Consider the following 26,256-nt stretch of genomic DNA (forward strand, 5'->3'; position numbering starts at 1 on the left):
CTTGGTTTAATTCCAACTTACTTGCTTTGAAAAAAGAATGGAAACGACTGGAAAGATGTTGGAGAAAGTCCTACCAAGAAACTCATAAAGCCAAGTATAGAAGTGCTATTAAGTTTTATCATATGAAGATTAAAGCATCTCTATCTTCCTACTACTCAACCAAATTTGTGCAATCTGCCAGCTCCTCCAAGGAGATCTTCCAGATCCTTAGGGATATTAAGGAACCCAGGTCCATTAGCTCTGCTCTAGAAGTCTCAGCTGAGCATTGTAATAATCTGGCTGTTTTCTTTCATGAAAAGATACAGGATATTAATTCTGCCTTTCCCGATGGCCCATTCACTGAGGTACCCTTAAATTGTGAAGTTCTTTTATCACATACCGAGGGTAGACTTTCAGACTTTCAAGACCTCAGCGTGAGCCTTCTTGCAGACCTTGTAAAGGAAGTTAAATCTGATTCCCTTTGGACCCTGTCCCCTTCATATCCTTTAGCAAGGGTTTGACAGTATTGCTTGCACCTTGGTGGACCAGCTTGACCTCTCACTTATTAGTGGACATGTCCTCACGCAATGGAAGCATGCAGTTGTCAAAAAGTCAGGGTGGTACCCTCTCTGCCTCAGCATTTTTAGACCAATTTCTTTGTTGCCAGGCTTTTTGAAGTAAGCATCTCGCCACCCTCCTTGAGTCCAACAAAATCCTCCACCCTATCCAAAAGGGGGTTTAGGCCACAGCACACAACTGAAATAGCTTTGCTGGCTGCAGTCGAGGAATTTAAGGCCTTATTGGACAAAGCAGGGTCTGTCGCTTTTATCTTATTAGATCTGAGTGTGGCCTTCAACATAGTAAATCATGCCACTCTTATTCAGAGGATATCAAAGTGGGTGTCATTGGCCGTGCCTGAAAATGGCTCTCCTCCTTTGTGAGGAACAGATCATTTCAAGTGCTTGACCATTCTTGGTATTCTCACAGTTTCCCTCTGAAATGCGGGGTGCCACAGGGGTCCTCCTTGAGCCCCACACTTTTTTATTTTTATCTCCTTTGCGCTGTAATTGGTTTCTTATGCCGATGACATTCAGTTGGTGATATCCATCTCTCCTGACACCAGCTCTAGTTACCATAATTTAATCCACTGTCTTCATGTGGTGGCCAGTTGAATGGCCAACTGTAAACTGAGGTTCAATAAAGACAAGACGGAGGTCATGCTATTGGGCAATGCTTAATTAGGAAAGGTCCAACTTTTGTCTGGAAGGACTCCCAAGCCCCAAAGGCATGATAAAGAGCCCCAGGATGTGTCTCGATTCCAGTCACATTATGTACCACCAAGCAAAAAAACTGGTGGGTAACTGCTTTAGGTTGCTAAGTAAAGTACTAAACCTCCTTCCTTTCTTAGCCAGAAGACTAATTGTTCAGGCCTTTGTCATCACTTGCCTCAATTATGGAAACGTTTTGTTCCTTGAGTCACCTCACTATGTCACAAAAAGGTTATGAACAATTCAGAATGCTGCTGCACAGCTTCTGTTGAATCTCAACGTAACAGCAAAATCTATAAGGATGAGCAAGAGGAGGTGATATTGTCATGGCCAGCATATTTCCCCTCTACCTCTGAAATCACGTTTTCCGGTCAGGAGCAACTGTTGAGAATTGCTGTTGTAGTGAAGAAAAGTTCTGCCAAACACCCTTTACACTCTTTTCATGGAAGCAGCCCAACAAATGGAGGACATTCTCCACATCACAAGAAAACCCCTACTCAATTTCTTTAGCACACTGCCTCAGTTCTCTTTGTGTTTTAGGTGACTCATGGTACAAGAAATATAGGTTATCAAAGAAAATCTAAAAGTAATTTATCACTGAAATTTCCTTTATAACATCTACCTTTGCTAGCTCAAAGCAGTGATTGCTATAGTGCTTGTGTAGACACTTAGGGGCACATTTACACGAAAAAGATGCAGCACTGCGCATATACAATACGACACATCCCTGTGCTTTCCTCTTTGCTTGTGCACAATTGACTGCCTAGTGCCAACACAGGCACCCTCGTACCATGGTGCAAGGGTGCCTGCATTGCAGAGATGATTGTTTTAGTGCAGGAAGGGACACCTTCCTGCACAAAAACAATTATCAATGGTGTTTTCCTCCTTCTATGTGTGCTGCAAAATGCAGCACACATAGAAAGAGAAAAAGATGAGGAGGAATAAAGGTATTTTTCCTCGTTGCTCCACTTTAACGCCTCCCCTAGGGAGGTGATAGGATCTGATACATTCCCAGGTTGACGAAGCCTTGTAAATCTGGGAATGCGTCAGAATCCATGGGTGTTGCATGGAACACCCACAGCAACACCCGTGGAACGCCCCTTTCACGCAGAGTAATGCCTGAATGGGGGTCATATTTACACGGCTATGAAAAGCCATGCAGGATGGCTTTGCATGGCCTTGTAAGTATGGCTCAGCATTGTACTGGAGAATAAAAATAAAATGATGCTCCGGTGGTGCGGGGGCCTTGTAAATATGCCCCTTAGTCACAGCAGTAATTATATATTTAGCTGTAGTACTATTAAGTTCAAGTAATAAATAAAAGTGCGCACATCTGAATAATTCACACCAGTAGCACACAAGCAAAGAACAATCTCTGTTTCTCATTAAATGTGTTTGATTAATCAATTAAGAGGCATATTTTACATTTGTTCTTAAGTATGTCCTTTGTAAGTTTTCTTACTCATGCCCGAAGCTATATGGTCTAAAAAGCAGCACACAAATTGTTACTGTGAAGGACATGGCCCATATTCAATTTGTTCAGTTGTTGCACATCTACATCCAGCAACATATCAAAATATAGCTGTCCATTTTTCCCTATTTGGTACACTATACGAAACACACAGCATATTTGCTTCCTGTTCTGCAATGTAAATCAGATGTGCATGATTTTCCATGCTTTGCCTCAAGGACACTTGTTCAATTTTCACTGCAGTGACATGAACCGTTGGGAATTCACCTGTTTCTTACATTTATCTTTTCTGTAATAAGTAACACACTATCTGACCACTCTAGTGCAAGTCTTAAGTCTTGGAATTTGTTTAGACCCAGATTTTTTTAGTGCCCTATGTGATGAGCAACCCTGTTTTTAATTCCAACTATCAGCCAGTCATATTCTTTGCAAGAAATACTGCATTTGGTCAATATTCCAACACTGAGAAATGAGCTAATTTGTAGCATAAGTAGTAGTGGAAAGCAGTGTACTCTAAGGAAAACAGGAGAAACCGTCATTAGAATGATACACAGTAGTGTTAGCTGAACTACCATCACCTGAATGATGGATAGTTCTACCCTCTTCAGCTAAACAGTCTGAAATGCAGTATTCTTTTGTAACCACTTCAGCAAACTTATTTTTACCACGTAAACTGAATTTGTATCTGTGTCAAACTAATGTCTGACCAAGACAACCTCTCCCCATTCACAAGGTTGGATGAAGCCTGATGCAGTGAGACTGAAACATATAGAGCAACAAAGATGTTGCTTTGACCTGCAGAAACAATATTTAGATGAAGAATAGATGGGGTAAACTAACTGGCACACGGTCACAATGTTAAATGCACAGCTTACATCTTGAGAAGAGCACATTATCCAATCCACACATGACAGTTAGATAGATAACCGACAAAAAGAAAATCACTACTGGGTATATTATTTGCCTGCATTGAGGAGCCTTCATTGGCTCCCTGTTCGAGCACAAATACAATTCAAGGCCATGTGCTTGGCACACAAAGCCTTTTGGCGGAAGGGCCCGGCCATTACCCACTCTCTCATCACTCCTTACCATCCTTTGCGTAATCTTCGTTCTAGTTCCTCTTTGTTGGCTATTGCTGTCAAAATACCAAGATCTAGATGGGGTGGTTGTTCTTTCTCTTTCAATGCTTCTATGCTTCTAATCTCTGGAATGCCCTTCCGCACAATCTTCGGATGGAGCCAAGTCTATCGACTTTCCGGAAACTTCTGAAAACCTACATTTTTAAGGACTCCTCTTAAACTTTCTGACCACTATCCTTATTTGCACGTCTGCAGCGCTGGTAGGCCTCAGGGTAGCCATGCGCTATATAAGTGTAAATTAATTCATTCATTCATTTGGAAATGGCAAATATGTGTTAATGCAAGAGTGGAATTCATACCAGCGTTCGGCCGGGAATATTAAGTCATGTACCCCACTATCTCGTTCTAGGTGTAGCACCACTTCGCTAACAAAACTCCTTATAATCACAGGCATGTCCCATGCAGGTAAGAGCGGTCGGGTAGGGGTGGTGGGTTGGGGGCATGGGGGCACAGGGTGGGGGGAGTCGACAGAGGGCAATGAGGTAAACTTAAATTAAAAAAACACTCACCTTCTGCTCGCTGCATCACCGATTTGGCCATGTGGTGAGACGGTGAAAACACCACACAAAAAGGATCCCACGCCAAGTTAGAAAAGTAAAGCAAACTGTAATAAATAAAACATGACCAAATTGACAAAAATCCAACCTGTTGAACGAGAAATATGAGTTTTTGAGACTAAATTGTGAAAATATTGCCTTCTTGGACTCTCTGGTACTGACCCAGAGGTCTGCCTCCTCAGCAAGTTATCTGGGGTATGTCAGCTTGCACTCAATTAGGTGCTGGTGCAGCTCTGTAAAACATGTACTGAGCATGTGCTCTCTTGGTATCAAATGAAACAACCCAGTAAAATTGTCAACTTTGCTGCCCCGCACCCAACCATTCAGTGCCTTGCTGGAATGATCTAAGAAGTCCACCTAAGACTGATTCTGCATCTTTTGGCTATCCCTGAACCTGATGTGGTATTTCTCTGGGGTGAGTCCAAATTTGGTGACAAGGATAGCTTTCATGGGGGTATATCTGGTTTGGTACTTCACTTCTAGTGTATCCAGTGTGTCCCTCCCCACCGAAGGCATGTGTTTTCACATGCCCCCCCCCGTGCTCCTCTGGAATCTGGTGTACCTTTACAGGTACCTCATATGCAGCAAGCCACTTCTCTATGTCATCCTCCACCACATAATTGGACTTCAGATCTTTGGGTATGCGGGCCTTATTGATCCCTTTAGACACTCTGGGTATGTGGCCACTAGTGCTGGAATCTGCCTCCAATGAGGAGTGGGCGTGGGAAAGCAACTGGGAGAGGATACATGGGATTAAATGCTAAAAATATAGCGGGTCTGGGGGAGAATGATAGAGAAAGAGGAGAAAATAGCAAATAAAGGAAAGAGAGCAATACAGAATGCCAGGGGAATTTTGCAGGGAAGAGGCACTTTAGACAGAGAGAGAGAGAGAGAGGCACACAAGGGAGAGAGCAACATGAAGCAGCGGGTTTTTATTAGACGGAGAAACCCACGAGAGAGAGGTCTGAAAAACACATAAACTCTCATGAAGTGCTGAACAAAAAAGAAAAATGTAGTTCCCTGAAAGTGAGCAGCGTAAGGATACAAATCAAAAACACAAAAAGGGATGGGATGAATGCTGCCAGATAGTCTAACTCATTGGCAATTGATCTTGGTAGTATTCCAACCCTTTGCTTTTCGCCCACTGAGCCACTCTAGATAGTAACCTATTGGTATGGTCTGCAAGAGGTGTCTGCCTGCAGACCAATAAAAGTTGTAAGCGACACCTAAAACGCTGTATCTTTGCAAGCTATATCATCAAAAACAGAAATGTAGATTTTGGCACAATAAATTTTACTTGTCTTAGGCCCCTGCTAATGAGTCGTTTCACTTTTGTTAAGACCAACCCCTTTAACTTGATTCCCTTTCTCCTTTTCAAGAAATTAATTTTCTCTCAACCAAAGTTTTCAGCACAAAAAGGGTTAAAGGTAATTCAAAGACTGATCAACATGACGGCCCTTCAAATGTGTTGACTTAAATTACTGATGCGTTTGTTAAAAAAACTCCCTTTAAGAACCATTTCCCCTTGAGCTCATTGCTTGTCCTTCCTAACACTAAATTCTATCTCATTTAATTCTGATCAAGGGAACCCATTTTGATCATAACACGTCTCCAGATTGGCTGTTCCGATGGATCCTTAGCTTTCCTTTCCGCTCATTTTTTCAATTGTCAATCTCTTGTCAGCTGAAGGGTGGTTTCTTTTACATTCAAACAGTCTGCCTTTTTCCTTCACTTGTCAATCTCAATCCACTTTCCCTAGCAGGCAGAAAACTTATATATTGATTCTCGGGAGAGAGAACACTACTAGAAATGGTCGACAGTATACTAAAGTCCATTGATGGAGGCCTAGAGCTTTTTTGTACTTTTCAACTTCCAAATGGCTTTTGACACTCTGGACCATGGCCTTTCAGCTGGTAATCTTAAAGTGCTGGTGTTAGTGAAAATTTCCTACACTTGTTTTTAAAGAGAAACAGCTCAATTTCAGAAAGTTATATCCTGCTATACACCTCACCTTGCAATTTATTTTACATTTCTTGTTGAGTCAATATTACATACGATAACTAATTATGTAGTACCATTCCAGGTTCACAGCGAGCAGGGATCCTTCTAATTTACCATTTGCCAATTATGGTTACTCCTTATTTCTTTCAATCCAAAATTTATTAAGGATATATTTTCCCTATTTCTGAGCCTTAATCCTGTCTTCATCTATTATCATCATTTTTTACATTCCATCCCGTATTTTTTAGTTGACATTATCCACCAATGTACCACTTCTACACATTTCCCCCCCCCAAATTTTTTTTTTATTATATCATGTTACTTTTTCCTACCATGATGTAAGTTACCTTGAAATCAATCCCTTACAAAGTTATGCATTAATGGTAAGGCATCTGCCCTGTGAATTACATCCCAAATGTCATTCCCGAGCTAATTTTTGATTCTTAAGTTGTTACTCATTTTTGTATTCGTCTATTCATATATCAGCTTATTCATACTTAGATGTGAGTTTCCACTTATATGTACTTTTAAATATCTTGTTTTCCATTGTGTGTTTCCTCATGTTCTGGAATAGAACAGTGGGCTAACATTTTTGTAACAGCATATTTGTCATTTGCTGCTTGGATACAGAGCTGGCTGATCATCTTCTGGTCATGGGCATAATTATCTCCTATAAATCTTATTGAAGACATCTGCTTTTTGTTTAGTCTCTCTTCTACACTCATCATTATCCTTCTGATCGTACTCCTTTCAAATGCCTTTGACATATCCCACTGTAGGTATTAATGGTGAATGAGTAATGCCATTCTTAACCACCGTGCGAGGGTATAACATTTCTGTGTTCAAAATGCCACCATCTGTGGGCATTTCCAGCCTACCATAAGAAATTGCCATTAACCACTGGGTATATCATTTCCACACACCTCCCCCCCAAAACAAAATTAAGAAAAAATACTATAATCATTATATTGTTACTTTCCCCTTTTTCATGGTTCAGAATCTCTCCTCTTACCATGACGTAAGTTGCCTTGACCTTCTCATCTATCCCTTACAAAGTCACTTATTAATGGTAAGGCATCTGCCCTGTGAATTATAGCCCACATATTATTCCCCAGCTAATATTTGATTTTTAGCTACCTACTCATCATTATCCTTTTGTCTTTCACCATCAAGGAAGCCACAAAGGGGGCCCAAATTGGTGCGATGTTGAAGGTAACTTTTCAATATATGTTTATACAGTCTCATTACAGTATATCAGACCCCATATCCAATCCTTCATCTTAGGCACTGAAAGCCTCCCCTATCAGAGAATCACCCTTCATATGGCAACAAACAAGACAAGGCTAAACATGTTATTAATCCTGTCAGAATGTTTTTGACATATACCATCATAGCTATTATTGGTGAGGGAGTAATCTCATGCTCAGCTATCCTAGAGAGAGTATAAAATATCTGTATCCAAAATGCTTCCTCATGTGGGCAATTCCAAACCTAGTGTCAAAGTCTGACTTGCAGATGTTTGGAGTGGGCACAGGCAGGCTCCACCTCAATTCCCATTGCTGTGAAAGCCTGCTGGTGGACATACTGTGTAGGAACTAAAAGTTATCATTCAGTATTCTCTATTAAGTGACATCTTGCTTGTCTGCGTGTAGTAGTTCTACCACACCCTGTCTGTCATTTCTTCTCCCAAGTTTGTCCTCCATCTCCCCCGGCCCCAGTCACCGGTGCATGCTGATCCTCGGCTATTGATATGTATAGCCCAGGGGTCTGATATTTCAGACCCTGGGTGAGCTGGATGAAAAGAGTACATCTAAAGCTTGCAGCCTGGGCAGCTTCACAGGAGAGAAAGGGAAGCAGTCTCTGATTGTGTGTCTGAACCTGAAATAGAGAAAACTAACTAAAGGAGCTCTCTTTGAATGTCGACTAATGTAAACATTCTTGTATAAATCTCAGTGGCCTAAGATTTAGTTGAGTCAGTTGTTGTTTTGACTTGGCTTCTGATGTGAGAGTCAACATTGCTGTGTCTATTAATAATAGTTTTGGTGAATACAGTACGTCTAATCAAACAATCTGAGCCAATTTACGTGCCTCTATATGCCTGGCATCTAAATGAATCCTGTAACTGAATTAGGGCTTGATTCAGTGTTTTGCAGATGGATTACTCTGTCACAGACGGGACTGATGTTCATCCACCTTATCAGTGCAATTTATTCTAAGGCCTTTGTAATAATGCAGGCGGGATATCTGTGCTTTATGACAGAGTAACCTGACTACCAAACTCTGAATCGCATCCACAATAACAAGCCATCAGTTTGCCTACCACTGTCATGCTGATGACACACAGATCATAGTAAAATCCATGTAATCTCTCTTCATTGGCTCTAGCAGAACCACCTGATAATGAAGTGGACAACTGCATGAATCATATCTTACTTGGAAGCTAAACTTAACTTGCCAACCTGGTATCCTCTCAATACCACCCCCTCTATGGGAAAGTGACAGGGTTCATTGGAATGGTTTCAGCTTGCTCTTTGAATGTGGTAAGTGGATGACTCCAAAAACATTTACAAGATGAGGTATTCTGATATATACACCAGAGATGACTCTATCCCTCAGACTTGAATCCTATTTAGTAAGAGAATTTTTAAGCATCAATTATAAGTGAGAAACAATTTGAATTGCTGGCCGCATGTTACAGAAACTCCCTTTCTGAGTATCCAGGTCAAGAACAAGATCTCATATGAAAGGTATGAATGCATGCATGTGAAAGGCTAGTCTTTTCTAAACTTTTTACTTCAGGCAACCCTCGCCTCTCCTTCAATTCAGACAACTTTGTGAATAATAGATCAATAACAGTGCCTTCTTCCAATCATTCTTTCTTTCAATCAGATTAGAAAATAATGTGGTGCAAATTGTAGATGGAGGGAATTGACAGAAGCTGAGAAGTCTTTTTACATTACAGCACCTGGGTTATAAGTATGCACTACGTTTTGTTAAGCCACTGGTTTCCATTGACTAATGACCTGGTGCAGGGATGCATCTCTGCACATTTATTTTCTGTCTTTTTGGCTGAACTCTCTACCAGCACCAAGACAAGTTGGCAGACTTACTAAAGCTTTTAATATGCATCATCATTCAAAAAATGAAATCCATGGATGTCATAGCTGTAATAAAGATGGATGCAACAGAAGGGCTGTTCGATGTAAACTGTCATGGTTTTGCAATGGTACACCGGTCTTTTTATTATGTGAACTATTTCTAGTTTAGAGGAGCAAATCCCGCCATGAGGCAGAAATGTGCGCATATATATGAGGGCAAGGCATTGATATTTATAAAGGGAAGCTCTACTATCAAAGTTATGGTACTTTTTAGAGGTCTAGCTTCAATAGTGGCGTTCATTAGGGTTTTCTGCTCCTCCAGAAAACGTTCATATAATTGACTTTTTGTATTCAGTTTTTTTAACATGCCCTGCTATATAACATATGCCTGTCTGCCTGCATCGTGGGGGTTGACTAATGAGATATTTTTTGCATAAAAAACTCTGTTCTCAATGCATTTCATAAAGGAATAGCTTTTGTAACTGAACCACAATATCTATGGAAATACCCTCCCTGTAAAGTTTCCTGACTGATGTCCAAGTCAGTGATCAGATGCCTGTTGTGATGTCAAAGCATGAAATTAGGCTTCCAAGGTGATATCACATACTTATGTTCGGTTGCTTGAGTAATAATGTAAATATGAATTGTTCGGTGAAGTTATACCATTTAAGGAATCGGATATTAGAATGACTTTCGAATTCAGCTTTTAGATTGTGAGATCACTGTTGTGACACAATAGCAGAATGAGACATCAGTCCATAATTCTGACATCACTACGGCATCAAACCAAGAACTGCATACTAGATTGAGATCACTTCAAGAGCATGATATCTGACTATTACATCACTCTAAGAACCTGATATACTGTGCCATCACTCAGGAATAAGATATCCATCTTTTGAAGTCACCCCAGAGCCCAAATATCAGACTCTAACATCAAACATCTAACCAGATGTCCAGAAAGAGCCAGAGAACTCCTGGTTTAAGACAATCGAAATATACAATATTTAACATTAGAAAAACACTCTTGATATTTTATGCAAACAATCATAAAGGGTAGGGTAAAAACATAGAATATTTGAATTTAAGAATTGGGATACATAAGTGAAATAGTAGAGGAGAGAGATCTTTCCAATTCCAATTGAAAATCCCCTAAGTAAGCCTGACGTCTGCAGACCTTGGCCCTGATTACAACTCCGAGCGAAGTGATAGTATGGTTTTATGACTTAGGGACTGATTATAATGGAGGGCAGACTGCCACCGACAGGCCGCCGGTGGTGGGCTGCCCGCAGACAGCCCTTCGGTCTGACCGCCGGATTACGATACTGACAGTTGGATCCACAGCGGTCAGGAGGAAGACCACCGCCTCTGCCAGGAGCAGTGATCCCGGTGGGTGGCGGTCCGATTCGTAGTCCCGAATGGCGGCAGTGACAAGGCAGGCACTGCCACTGGAATAATGATATCCCTTTCTGACAGCCTTTCCGTGACGGGAAGACATCCCCCACGCACCTCCATGCCCCGTGTGCCATGCTCCACATGGTGCATGGCACACTGTTCATGGACGTGCAGGAAGTGCTCATTTTCACAGCGGCTTATGCTGCAGCCCTTTTCCTGGGCCACAGCACAAGCAACTGTGAAAAGGAGCACTGTGCGACCGCCAGCCCAGTGGTCGCATTGTAATGCTGTGGTTGAGCTGCTGCCTGCTTGTCGGGCAGTCTCCTGACCGCTGCGATTGTGGGCTGCGGTCCGATAGTCTGCTATTGTAATCGGCCCCTTAGTTTTGCTCTGTTTAATTACAATTGTTTCTGCATGAAGATAAATTGCATGCAGTATTACCAGTTGATTAAATCACATGTCTTATTTTCTCATGTGGAACAACTGGGCAGTAAATTTGCCTGCAGTTCATCCACATGCAAAAACACACAGTTTCACCACTTGGTAAAATCAGATGTGTATGTTGTAAAACTACTTTCACAAGCTGAGAGATAATCCAGCACACATGAGTAATTAATAACTACATTTTCTTCCTGCCCATTGTGTGTAATTATTGACCGGACCAAATGGGAAATGGGTCAGGAGTGCACATTGAAAAAAAGATTTGCTTTTTTTTTTTTATCTTCATATAATTCAGAAACACGAACAAACATCATTAAACAACTACACACAGGTGTTTCACACTAGCCAGAGGTTTTTATAAAAGCAAGAATCACCCAAAGCCACAATTTCGACTTTTACCCTGACCATGGAGTACGCGCCTATAGCACAGTACTCGCTACTCATGATACAACTCCTCATTCACCTGGTGCTCATACAAGTGCAGGAGGTGGGTGCATAAAACTGGTGTTAGGTGCTGTACTGTGTCAACAAATCCTACCATGATAATGTCCATGGATTCTGTACACAATGAAAACAGTCCACTCTTAAAGGACAAGGCTAGTGGGAGACAGCATATGTCTCCTAAAACCACTTGTACATTTCAGCACACCTTTAAACCCTTTTAGTACACCGAACAGTAAAGAAATGTAGTTATCTGATGTAAGTGTTGCAAATGTTATTTTAAAATAAAGTATCAGAAGCACAATGGGAATGAATTATGATGGTACTTGTAGTCACATATCAACAATTATTTGTTCCTTTACAAATGTAGACATTAATTGTTAGATCATCATTAAGGATATGTCATAGAGTGTGTTCAAATACACCCCAGTCATATGCTCTAATTTCTAGGTGACGCTAGATATCGAGTCTGCCCTAGCTCATGACTCCATTCCAAGACCCTGAAACAGCAACAGAACAGTCATTTAATGAAGCACATAGCCACACATGCAATACAGTCGAGCGTACATTTAGACTACTAAAGGTGTGCTTCAGATTCCGACCTCATTTGGTGGCGCATTATACACTCCTGAACAGCAAAATTAATTATATTGAAAAAACTATGTCCAATGTAACCAGGATCAATATATGCTGAGCGTTTACTAATAATAACATAAATGTTATTAATAAATGTACCTGTTATTAAAATGTAACTTTAGTGTGTCACACTCCTTTTATTAAATATCTTGTACAAAAAATAGCCCTTGGGTATTTTGACCTCAGATTGTATTTTTTGGATTTATCTATGAGAGTCCTCACCCAAAGTCCTACAAAACTAGGCATGGTGGACAGGGAGTTCATTGACCTGACTGCAGCAGTTTATTCATACACAACAAAGGAGGGCCAAGGGAGATTTATAGACCAGCAGGTGTTAACTCCCAAATTTATGACAATAACACTCAAACAAATATGTGGGTCTGTAACAAGAAAAAAGAAAACGGATACAAGAAATAAGAGTAACCTAACTGGGATAGGATATTCCTTTTTTAGGGCAATTTTCCTCACCCACCATAAGGGGCATGCTTCATCATCGGGAACCTCCTCGCACAGTGATATCTAGTCATGGTGCGGACTACAACTCCTACACTAAGAAGGAGAATCAAAATGGATGTTTTTAGAGATATGGTAGATACTCTATGATGAGCTGAATGGTGGTACAGTAAGCAAAGCATGCGAGAAGTAAAGTAGTGATTTAAAACGTGCTACACGGTACGCATACACCTTTATTCATGCACCCCTGGGTCAGAATTAAACAAGCATTTGCAATGCAATAGGTCTCGCATTTGGGAGAGTTAGACCTATCGGCCTTGTAAATGGCAATATCTTTTAACCATATGTATTTGTTTGGAGTGGATGGATGCATATGGTGTGGAGTAGAATTATGTGGGTTGAATTGGTTTTGTTAGTTGTGGAATTGTGTGGTGTGGATTTGTGTAGTGCAATTATGTGGCATGGTGTGCAGTGGAATTATGTGGATAGTAATTATGTGGCATTGAGCGTAATGGAATTATATGGATTGGGATTGTGCGTCATGACGTGGAATTATGTGGAATGGTATTTTGTGTTGTGGAGTGGTAAGTGGAGTTTAATTATGTGGTGTGTTGAATTTTGTGGCATGATGTAGAATTGTGTGGTATGGATTGGATATATGTGGTGTGTTGTGTAACTGTGTTGTTGAGTTGAATGATGTGTCATGGTGTCCAGTTATGTTGTGTGAAATGTAAATGTGTGGAGTTGAATTGTGTGGCGTGATACTGTGTGGTGTTGAGTGGAATTATGTGGCATGGTCTGGAGTATCTATGTGGATTGTTGCTATGTGACAGTGGTTTTATGTGGCATGTATTGATTTGGTATTGAGTAGAGTGTAATTATGTGCAGTTGAATGATGTTGTGTGTAGTGGTATGATGCCTGTTATTTATTTCATGCTATAACCTCACTTTAGGTTAGGTGATTTCACGCTGTTATTGAAGCCCACCTGTGATACATTATTAACTGGTCACAGTCTCTAAGTTGAGGCCACCACGAGAAAGAACACCTTGGACAAAACACTGACAGCTCTGCAGATTAACGTGCTTTTCATGTAACCTACCACTGAGCTTGGCAACGCTGTACACATACCTCTGCTACACAGAGACACAAACCAGAGCAGAAAAAACTTACCCCTCGCGCCTAATAAATACCCTCTACCCGTACTTCAGTCTTCAGACAGTACCATTTAAACGTGAAGCGCTTATTAGGTAACGTTTTTCCTATGTAACATTTAAACTATAAAAAACAAATAAACAAGTCCTTTCCTACAGTCAATTTATATGGCTGTTAAGGAGTGCTTCCAACCCCATCTATTTTTCGCAGGTAGTGGACACGAGGCTCAAGGAAATGTAGAAATTAGTGTCACAGCCCTCCTGGAATTAACAGATTCATTAGTGCTTTATTAATCGAAGTTTAGGCACAACTTTCAAGCATGCACCAAAAGTTGATGCATGGCTTTCTCTATGTGATGCACTTCTCGCGGAAAGACCACAGGCATCAAAGTGGTCATGAATAGGCCACAGAACCCATTTGATTCACTTCTCCTTGGAATTGCCATCTCTCTATGTGAGAAGGACCCGAATACTCCAATTCTGGGGTTTTCTTTTACAGATCACGGAATTCTGGGACGTGCAGTGCTTGATTTGATTCCCCTGTACCCAAATCACCATGGCCATCAGATGCCTCCGTCTTAGAACATGAACAGGAACCGAATAAAATCCCCCAAAATTGTGCCGGTAATTAAAAAACACAAAAACAAATGCCAAGCAGAGAATGTCAAATACGGAGCAGAGCTAGAAACACAAGAATTTCCGCAAAAATAAGGCCCGTGATGAACGAATACATATAAGTAAGCTTGGGACAAGAGCAGGAAACAAATTCAACAAAAAATGTGCTGGTAATAAAGGAAAACAGGCGGCAAACAAAAGTGGCAAATAGGGAGCAAAACAATGTAGGGGCATATTTACAAGCCCGTTGCGCCACTTTAGCGTCATTTTTCCCATGTTAAAAATGATGCAAAAGTGGCGCAAGGGGCTTGTAAATCTGCCCCTAAATGTGTAAATACAAATTGCGACAATGTTCTTGATTTCACAAACTATTTAAAGCTTATACAAAGGATTTACGATGTCCGTTTGCAAGAATATGAAGCTAGTCGTCGGTGCACGTTTTCAATTAAAACACATGAATAAAAGACAATAAAAATAATAAGTTAGACAGGAGGGTCCGGGAGTGATGACAGTGGGAAGGAGAGAACCACCGGATGGCGGAGGGAACCATATCGGTCGAGAGTGGGAGTGAGAGATAAATGTGGGAAGCACCACGTTACGATGGCCTAAACTGGATGCCGACCCTAGGAAGTACTACAAGTGATAACCCGGAACAGACACAATAAGAACCCTGATATAACAAACATTGCCAAAATACATCGGTTTGGAAAGGATGTGGCGCAGCGACCAGAGCTGCTGACTCAGATGCTGGGGATCCCGCTTCGAGTCTCGGGGCCTCAACATCGTGTGATTCTGGACAAATCACTCAGTCTCTCCATAAGTTGCAATATTAAATCTATTCAAATCAATACTATATCTACAATGTAGTCCTTTATTTAAAGTCAGGGTCACAGTGTCTACCCTTTGGGAGTAGTAAGTTATCCGGTAACCTTACCAAGGACATGAACAAATGTGCCAAGACACACCATGGACCTCAACCGCTCGCAATCAAGCAGGATATTTTAACTCCCGGTTTTCGATAGATCTCAGACATCCATCTGGCTATACTGCGTTTCCGTTTTAATACAATGCGGGAAAACTAATGATGGCTGCACTGTTTTTACAGCCTGAAACTTGATTACACCCAATGAGCAAGTATTGAAAGTACACGGGTTTACAACACCCTGAACGGCAAATACAAAACAAGCATTTGCAATGCAATAGGTTTTGCATTTGTGAGAGTTTGACCTATTGGCATTGTAAATGACAGTGGCTTTTATTAATTGTCATTTAAAATGCCAATAGCTCAAAGTCTGGCAAATACGAGACCTACTGCATTGCAAAAGCGTGTTACTACAGTGGCAGCCGAGGAAAGCATGCCTACAGGAAGTCAAACATCAATTGCGACACATTCTGACTTGGTGCAGCTGTGTTGCCCTGAAGAGCTCGGCCCCTGTGCCCTGCCCTCTCCCCATAGCATCGGCCAAACAGCCGGCACACAAAATGAAAATGGTGTGCCCTGCAGTTAAACAGATATAACGTTAAACAAGGGGCACCGGAGGAATGGTCCAAATATAAAACAGAAAGTGAAACACTTACTTTCACGTGATGCCTGTCACAGCAGCCCGATTTCGTAGTGGGAGGTGAAGGCTTCTTCACCGGGCTCGTCACTGATGATGTACATAGAGAAGCTGGAGAACAGGGTTCGAGCCTCGGCGTGGGCTTCATTATTTAATTATAAAAAAATAAACAGCGATCTCCGACGAGGAGGGTGGAGAGAGATAAATTTAAAAAATAATATACATGGAGGGGGAGACAGATACAATTTAAAAAAAACACGGTTGAGACGGACAAATGTAGCATCTGAAACCAAGTACAGCAAATGGTGCGATGAGGTGGCTCAACAATTAATGCTGCTGACTTTGGAGCAGGAAAACAGGGTTCAAGCCTAGGCTGAGCTGCATCATTTAAATGTAATTCAATTATGATTAAATTAAACATAATTAAATAAACAGGGTCGGGTAAGTGCCCGCGAAAGTGAAAGTGATCGCAATCACAATTACGATGGCGCGCGTGCACGTTCACGTGCACTGTAGCTTTAGGCCACGGCAGCACTTTGAAAAAGCCTGTTTACAAAATGTCTCGGCCAGATCAGCGCAAGCGCTGAATCAGGCGAGACCTAAAAAGGGATACTGCGGTAGAAGATTAAACGTGTTTGAGTGTGTCACCAGAGAAGGCAAACATATTTCTGCCATATTTCCCTCAGACAAGGTGTTTTTGGCATTTGCCAGGACCTAAAGTAGAAGTATTTCTGATACAGAAGATGTGATTAAAATAAAATAATACAAAACCTTACAGTGGTCCTTGAACCTGGCGATGGATGTGGTTTTTCACAGGGCCTCTCCATAGAATAGAACGTACCCTGAGCCCCATGCCAGGGCGCCTGAGTTGCGGCACCACATCTGATGATTGCAGGTTGACTGATAGTGGATCCCCTTTGAATTTGCCAGTGGCCCACTATACGGTTCTGTATTATTTTTCTTGCCCCTCGGTAGCTCAGTATGAAACTCCAAAAATCCCTGGGTAGAGTGTTCCAATCCCTAGGCCATGTGACAAATTAGCTATCTACGTATAGATGCATCAAATTAATTCTCAGTCACTATATTTGTGGCACTCATAACTGACTCGGTGGTTGTAGAGGAAACATGCATGATCTCCTGTACACTGACAAGGGATAGACTTTTAGAACCTTGCATTGGAGCTGTCCCAATTAGATTATCCATCTGTGCCACTTTACTCACCTCTATAAAGGATGCAGAGGCAAACTCCTCCAATATTTGCTGTGACTCAAAAAACAGAGGGGCACATTTACTAGCCCTGCTGCATCACTCTTGCACCACGCAACGTTGTGCAAGAGTGATGCATCTCATTAATGAGATTTATGAAGTCAAGCAAGGCCCCTTGTGTGGCCTGAGAAATCTCGAGTAAAGCAACGTAGCACAAGTCACTGTGTTGCCTTACTCTGAGCCAGGGAAGCATTCCGTGGGTGTTGCGTAGATGTTCCCACGCAATATCCATGGATTTTGCCACATTCCCAGATTTACCAGAAGTGGTAGAACTGGGAATGCGCAAGAACCCTACGCATAACTAGGAGAAATACCTTTATTTCTCCCTGTTTTTCGCCCTCTTTATATGTGTGCTGCATTCTGCAAACCACATAGATAGAGGAAAATGCCCAGGGTGTTGTTTTCATGCAGGAAGGTGCCCCTTCCTGCACAAAAACAATCCACCTTACACTGCAGGCACCCATGTACCATGGTGCAAGGGTGTCTACATTGGCACTAGGCAGCCAAAACGGCTCCAGCATAGGGGAAAAGGTAGGAATGCACCGTATACTTTTAAATATGGCACATTTCCTGCCATTTTACTGTCGCGCATGCAGCGCAGCAAGGTGACTTGCTGCGCTGCGTGACAATCTCATAAATCCGGCCCTGGAATTATTTAAAGTCTCAACAACCAAGTGATACTGTAGAAATAATCACATATCTCCAATGGAATGAAAGTAAGCAGCATTCACTTAGCCACCAATGCCTTTCAATAATTAATAAAACTGACCCTGTAAATATTCTATACTTTGCATTTAAATATTAACTAAAAGCATTTTTTGTTTTTAACGAAAACTCTAATCCAAAGAAAGCCAAACCCAAGATCTGTATGTCACAAAGCAAACTGAGTTCAGAAAGTGTTAACCTGAAAGGCCTTATAGAGAAAATGCTTCGTAGTATCTTGGTGCCTTGGAGGTCGTTTTAAGAAGGAACAGTGTATCCTCAAGGTGCACCTCCTCAACTGTGCAGAGGAAGGGTCAAAGTCAGGTGGACATGCCAAACTCTCCTTCAATAAATAATGAATTTAACACATGCTGAGTGTGTGGGAAAAAGAGAGAACAGGGACGAGAAGGGACATCACCACACAAATGTATACTCTCAATCTGAGGAATGGAAATGCCATACTCTGAAGGAGCCCTCTTGGGCCGTAAATATATTAAGCAAGTAAATGTAAATTAGATTAAATAAACTCCCTTGGAATGAAACATGAAAGTACCTATCTGACTTCAACAGCAATTAACAGGACAGGCTACAGTATTTTATAGGGTAACCTGCAAGTGTACTGAATATTAGAAATCAATCATGTCTTATGAGCGAACTACTGGACTGTTGCACTTAAGTGTTTTATTTATTTATTTTGGCTTCTATGTCAGAAGTACATATTATGCTTTTCTTTGCTGCGAGATTACAGTAAAGACGCTAAATCGCAGCTGAGACTCTGTTTATTTTAAAAGAAGTGTGTATAATTGATCCCTTCTACCCCACATAAAATTCATAATTTTTAATTTCATCACATTCAAAAACATCCTGTAAAGCTCACCTAGAAATATATGGCTCCATCTGTCTACAGTCAACTTTGCATTTAGATGCCCTTCTATAAGCTCTCCATGGAGGCAATGCACTGGTGCCCTTACTGTTACAGATGCAAAATGCACAATCCCAGAGTACATGGCACTGGTTTTGCACCTTTAGCCAGGTTTGCTTACCTTCAGGTATCTCCAAAAGTAATAAAAACAAACGGTGAAAGTCTGTTTTATTCAAGGACCTAAAAGGGCATATTAGATACTCAGCTCCTGACAGAGACAGTGAATAATGTATGCCTTTTACAAACTGGTACAGAATCAAGATTTGATTTATCAATTAACATTTGTAATAATACTCAGAGAGGCAATTATAAGTAAGGGGGTACATGGGTGTGGTAAAATTGCTCCAGATCTACAGGTACAGGTACAGGTCAGTAAATCCATCCAAGGTATCGGGAAAATGAATATTTTGCTGGGTTCTGAAGAATTGGAAAATGCAAATGTGATTTTTCCCGCAACCATTTTTTTTGCAGGTGGTTTTTAAAAAATATTTGATTTATTTTGTTATTTATTTATTTACTTCTTTTTACTTGCTGGTAACAACAACTGAAAAATGTGTATGCATGGAAAAACCACATCAACAAGAGATGACATAATGCAACACAAAATATGTAATTCACTTCGTTTTCCAATACACAGAACCACATTGACTTCATTCTATTCAGTTTAGAGCGTCCAAATCCATCCAAACCTCCATTTGAACAGCCAGGCTCCAACCAAAAAAAAAACTCCTGCTAGTCGTTTTATAGACTATCAATCAAGAGCATTCCTAACTGAGTGCCATCAAACCCAACCTCCCCACTCAACACCATGGCTCCCTGAGAGAGTTTGCAAACATGAATTCAGTGAGCCTGAATTGAAGATACTGGCAAGGAGGTGGTTGTACAAGCCAAGCAAATGGGCCATTTGTTTCATAAAACCAGTAGTAACACAAGAGCAAAGATTTTTAATTAATCACACAAAAGGTGAATGCAGTCTCAGCACACACCAAGACAGTTGAAGACTTCAAAAAGTGCTTTGAAGACCTAGGGCCTGATTACAAGTTTGGCGGTCTTACAGCAGACGGTGCCAAACCAAAACCACAGTGCAACTGCCCTGCCATTTCAGGAATTTATCCAGGTCTGGTTGGCAATCCTGTGACGGTCTGTTCAGCTCATAGAAAAGCCTACCATGCTGACCCCTGCTCTCAGAGCACTGCCTGCACCTTCCTGCATGGTGTGGCATACATGCCACACAATCCAGGAGCTTTGGGAGCAAATCAAGGGGAGGACTACATGTGCCCCCCGCATTCCCCACTAGGCCCTGAGGTGGTCTTGTTGCCACCCTTTTCATGGCAGGCTCACCACCATGAAAATGGTGGTGGTGAGGCAATCCGAAATATGTTCGGTGGTGCCAGGTGCTACTGTGCCACCGCCAGCATATTTCTGCCTCTGACCACTGCGCGAACGGTGCAGGATCCTGTATCCCTTGCAGTTGCAGCAGTCCTGTGGCGGTCTGACTGCCGCACTCATAATACTGCGGGCTGTCTTGCAGTGCTGCTTTGGTCGGACCGCCACCACGGGTTCAATAAGTGCGAAGGCTGGGATACATTTTAAGTCCACCAGAGTAATTGGAGTAATTGTTTGTAATTATGCATTACTCATGTGATGTGAAATTGCAGACATTATGCGATTATGCCAGCTTGGGTAAATAAGAGTAATTTGGGACAAAAATCCTACTGCATGAGACAGGAGCACAGGAGCAATGAATTAAGAGAGAGAGAGTGAGCAGCTGCTGGCTACTGCTGTTCATGCCCTGTAGTATTTAGTGCTATTTTCGTAGCGCGAAATGCATTCTCGGGCACATTATGGATGCAAAAATAGCACAATATGCTGGATTATGCTTCTCTTACAACCATGCATAATTACAAGTACTCATGCTAGAGAGAATCACACTAGTTATGCCAACCCCTAGTTTAAAACAGTAGAAACAAATGTTTAGGGTTTAATTATAGAACTATTATTGAGTGCTCTTTTAATATGTTATAGACATTTGAATTCATGAGATTTAGTGTGCGTAAATTTGACATTTAGAATATTACATTGCATAAATAACGTACAGTACTTTGGAAAGCTTATGGTTCTTGAGTTAAATCATACTCTCTTGTAGAGACAGGTGTAGAGACACATAGCCTGATACAAATGTGATGTGGTTACTATAAATGTGATCACATCCCATAGAGATGTCTGAGGGCTAAAGGCAGTGGCACCTACCTCCTAAATAATTTAACCTATGCAGTCTGGAAGATGGTGAGGTTGGTGGCAAGGATATCCTGTTCAGGAAAAAAAGTGAGAGAAGCAGCAGATAATGGCCATGTGATGTGAGAGTTCAACCCAAGGTGAGCATGTGATCTGTTTAAGGCTTGCTGTGCAGTCAGTCTGATCGCTCTGCCATTAATGCGCTCCATATTGGCAGATTCATGGCTGAGAAGAGCACTCCACGTCTGGAGATGTCAATATGTCAATGGGATCTATGATGTCACATCATGCTACTGTCATGGTACGAACATACGGAAAGCTGCTTTCTTAGAAGAATAATATTATAATTGAAGGAGCAGCAGTTACCTCACCTAATAAGTGTTACAAGAAAGATCAAAAAGGACCATGTGGCCAATTGTTTGGAAGATATTATGAATCATATACGTATATGGATTGTGCATCGCAATGTACATGTGAAACATCATTGTGACTTAGTCTAGAAAGTAGTGCTAAGGTGTAGGACCTCCCCTGTAATCTCTGCAAGATGATGATTAAACTTGAAAAGCAGAAACTCTCTTTAGGGAGCAAATTAGAGACTAGATTTAGAAGCAGCCTGCGTGTTACTTACAGGTCCTAGCTGCTGAATCACTCCACAAACTTAGCAGTATTGAGGGACAAATCTAATGGTTGAGCACATCCAAACCTCAAAGATGCATCAGTTTGTCATATTCTAAAAATAACTATTTTTTAATGTACTTGTTATGCTAATACAGAATGAAAGAAGCTTTTATGGTGGTACACAGGCTTGAGACTTTAAGCTTGAAATCAAAGCAGGCTAGTACATTTCTTAATAGCAGTCCTTTTGATTTGTTTGCTGCAGTGGTGTCTCAAAGTTGGTGTTCAGTGGTTAGTTCCAATAACTTATCAAGGAAGTGTTTCCATAGTTTATCAATACAATTCAACCTACCCAGGACAGAAAGCAAGGACATGTAATTTAAGTAATTCCAGTAAACAATTCAAAATGGGTGCCACTGCAATGTTTTACAATCATTATTGCAATTAAAAATAATCAGCATAAGATCCTTATCATCATCATCATCATTTCATCTTTATTTCGGTCACTAGGAACATAAAAGAGTGCAACAAGTATACAATTGAAAATTAGACTATGTAAAAAGAACACACATGATTAAAATCAATCATAAAACAAATGAGCTAGAATCATCAAGAATATTCATTCAGCTGTGTTAGCTTAATACATCGGTTACGGCTGATCCACATTGTTGTTAAAAATGTTGCGACAGCAAATACAATTGGGGCGGATAAATCTGTTTTTAGGGTTCTGAATGTTGGAAAATGCTGCCTAAAGCCGAGATTTTTGAGAAGTGGGACAAGCCAATAATTCCTTGCTCTTTGATAAGCTGGACAAAAGAATATAATATGCAAATCAGTCTCTCGCGGATGCGTGCAAGCTGGACATTGCACTGTAGGCTGGGGATATGTCCAGCGGTCTGAGGGGAAGAGTACTATATCGCCATTGCATGTATAGCTTCCTTGTTAACGAAGGGCCTATATCATTGAATGCGAGCTCTAGTTGATATGAGTCTTTAAACCCCAGGAAGTGTGCGGATAGGGACCCCTCCCGTGCGCTCTTGATTAAAACGCGTAAGTTATGCTCATAATAAGCCTTAGAGATGGATTTGCGTGAGATCCTGCAGCATGCATTTCCTGGATCAGACCACAAATCCGGTCTTCCTAGTGACTCACATGTTTGCTTGATATATCTTAGCCATGGGATTTGTACAGCTTTAGCAAGACGCGAAATCTCTAGGAGCTCGGCTCTATAATTAGATAGTTCCGGCGTGCTCCATATTTTGCACCAGAAAGTTATGGGTTTGAGTCCCAACTCCTCTGAAATGGGTCAGGCCCAGGTCTAATCTCAGTGGGAGGAGAGGGGTACTAGACGGTAAAGCTGCCAATTGCCTTACAAAGTTGTTCTCCGTGACCTGCAACTTCTGGACGGCAGTAAGTCACTGCCCCTCTTGCCTGGATTTTATAAATTTGGAGGCAGGGACCAAATGGCTTATAAGTCAGTCCTCTTGTCATCCTAGCTATGCCACCCGTCAACTGAATCAGTTTCAGGTTTGCCTTGGTTCGGTGTGAATCCCACGTCATGGACTGGTTGATTGTTACCCCCAGAAATTCGAACGTGTAAACCCTCTCTAATCTGGAGGACCCTATAGCGGGATTCGCGCGTGTCGAGGAGGGCGGGTTTAAGATCAAGTACTTGGTTTTAGAAGCAATAATCTCCAATCCACGTCTCGCACAAAAATTCGCAAATCCGTCCAACACCCGTTGTATGCCCATAGGGGATTTGGAAAGGAGCAGGGTATCATCTGCGAACATGATAGCAGGAACCCTGCTGCCATCCAACCTAGGGGCATCGATGTTGCTCAACACATTGAGATGGTTAATGACCCCGTTGACAAAGAGGCAGAAAAGGGTCGGTGCGAGCACACAACCCTGCCTAACCCCCCTGTCAACGGGGAAGCCATCCGAAAGAGTGCCTCCTCTTCCACACCTAACCCTGGCAAAATTTCCCTGGTGTAGTCTTTTCATAATTAGTAAGATGTCAGCGGGAACCTCAAGGTCCATTAAGACAGCCCATAGTTTATCCCTGGGCACTAAATCGAAGGCGGCTCGCAAGTCCACGAACACCGTGTATAGGCTGCCGCCCTCGATTAACACAGTCTTCCAATATAGAAGATTCAGACGGAAAATTTGGTCAATAGTGGAAATACCTCTTCTGAACCCAGCTTGATATGGACTCATAATCTCGCGTTCTTCAATCCAATCTTGAAGGCGATTAAACATGAGTCTACCAAAGATCTTTTGGGGCACATCGATGAGACTGATGGGTCTGTAGTTGGCTGGGAGCAGAGGCGAGCCCTTTTTGAATATTGGGACAATCTCTGCACCCAGCCAAGTATCAGGCAGCTCCATGCCCCCCAGGATAGAATTAAATAGAATCATAAGATAAGGTGCCCAGACATCCGGTTCTTGTTTAAATAAGTCACCGGGCAAGCCATCCAAGCCTGGTGCCTTGCCTGATGCCAACCCGGTAATAACCGCTCAGACCTCCTTTAATGTGAACGGCACCCCTTTTGAAGTGATACTAACCGTCTGGGGAGAGTTTGTCCTATCCCCCTCAGGTAACTTATAAAGGGACTGAAAATGATCTTGCCATGCCTTATCTGAGATGTTGGGCTCTATGGCAGGGGCCAACTCATCAGAACCTGTATTCACACAACGCCAGAATTTGCGCGAATCCCCACATGCCAGGGAGGTAGTAAGTTTTTCCCATCTTTGGTACTCCCATTCGCTTTTAGCATTGGTAGTCAGGATCTTATAGGCCGTTCTCCTGGCCCTAATTTCCACACTTCCCTTCCCCGCCTTAATCGAGGTCAGGAGATCAGTTTTTGCCTTGCGGCATGCACTGTTATACCAGAGGGGGCCGGCAGCGCATCCATTTACCCTTTTTGGTGTGATGGTAAGGATTTCAGACACCGATTTAATGAGGTCTTCCTGTAACTGCCCCAGTTGTTTGTATGCCCCCTGGGTAATGCCTTGCACCTTTAGTGCCTGGACCTTTTCGAGTGTAGGAATTACCCGAGCGTACAGCTTGGATATCTTCCCTGAATTGGAAGCTATTTTCTCCCACTTCACTCTACGTCTATTGTTCGCGAGGACTAACCCCACCTCAGATGCCTCCCTCTGCTTCCCCTTGACCTCAAGACCAAGGTGGTCATATTCCAGTTCTAAAGCGTTGTGGTCGTTATCTTCCCTAGCTGTCACCCGGAAGTCTCTAATGAGTAACCACGAGGCCAATGGAACCAGGATATAATCAAGTCTTGACTCCCTGCCCACTCTGTTATAGGTGCATCTTGGAGGGATATCAGATTTTAGCCTTCCATTACAGGCCCGGAGACCATATTTCAAGGTTAGAGATGTGATTTGTAGAGCCAAAGGGGTCCATGCTCTTGAGGCCGGTGCCTGCGAAGGAGGTATAGACCACGCTAGGTCCTCCTCCTGAGCCAAACCATCCAGTGTACCTGAAAGGGGCTCAAAATGGCAATTCAGGTCACCGCCTATTAAAAAAGGGATACCCTCCGGAATTTCGTTAAGGGCGAGCGCAAGCTCCTCAATGGTGCGCGACTCCTGTGTAATATTGACTGGCCTGGAGTAAACATTTATCAGCAGGAGGCTGTGTGAGTTTGGCCATTCCAGCAATACAACTAAAATGTCCTCCATGTTCAATGGGAGGACAGCGCCCTACATCCCAGGTCGCTAGCCACCCAGATTGCAAGACCTCCCGAAGTACGCCCTCTACCCCCCCATGCTGCATGTGTGGAGAATACAGCGAAGCCCTTGCAGGTGACGTCTTCCCTCGCCCAGGTCTCTTGGAACAGGCATATATCTTTATCCTCGATAAAGGAACTCCAGGCCGGGCAGTTCAGTTTATTACCCATGCCCGCCACATTCCATGATAGAATCTTAAGCGAGGAGGGGTTAATTCTCTCTGTTTGTGAATTAAGAGGCGCAGCCATACCAAAGTGTATCCCCAGTGATGGGTTAAAGTCAGAGCTACCAGCTTGGGCAGCCATCACCTCAGATGTATTGTGTGGAGGGCTGGGGGTCCCTGCACGTCCCTCTCCATTTATTTGGATATGCTCAGAGTAATCCTTCTCCGTGGGGATTGCTAGTCGTATATTGGCTATCAGGATCCTATTTTGGCCCAGGTCCTCTCCATCCCCCGTCTTACTCGGTCAATCCACCATATCTAGGTTACTAAACCTGTTATAGGTGGAAAAATGATCATATCGCGGAAATCTGGGAATAGGGTGATCCCTTCTTTCACTTGGGCCC

This window comes from Triturus cristatus, chromosome 2_2, assembly GCF_964204655.1.
Source record: "Triturus cristatus chromosome 2_2, aTriCri1.1, whole genome shotgun sequence".
NCBI lineage: Eukaryota > Metazoa > Chordata > Amphibia > Caudata > Salamandridae > Triturus > Triturus cristatus.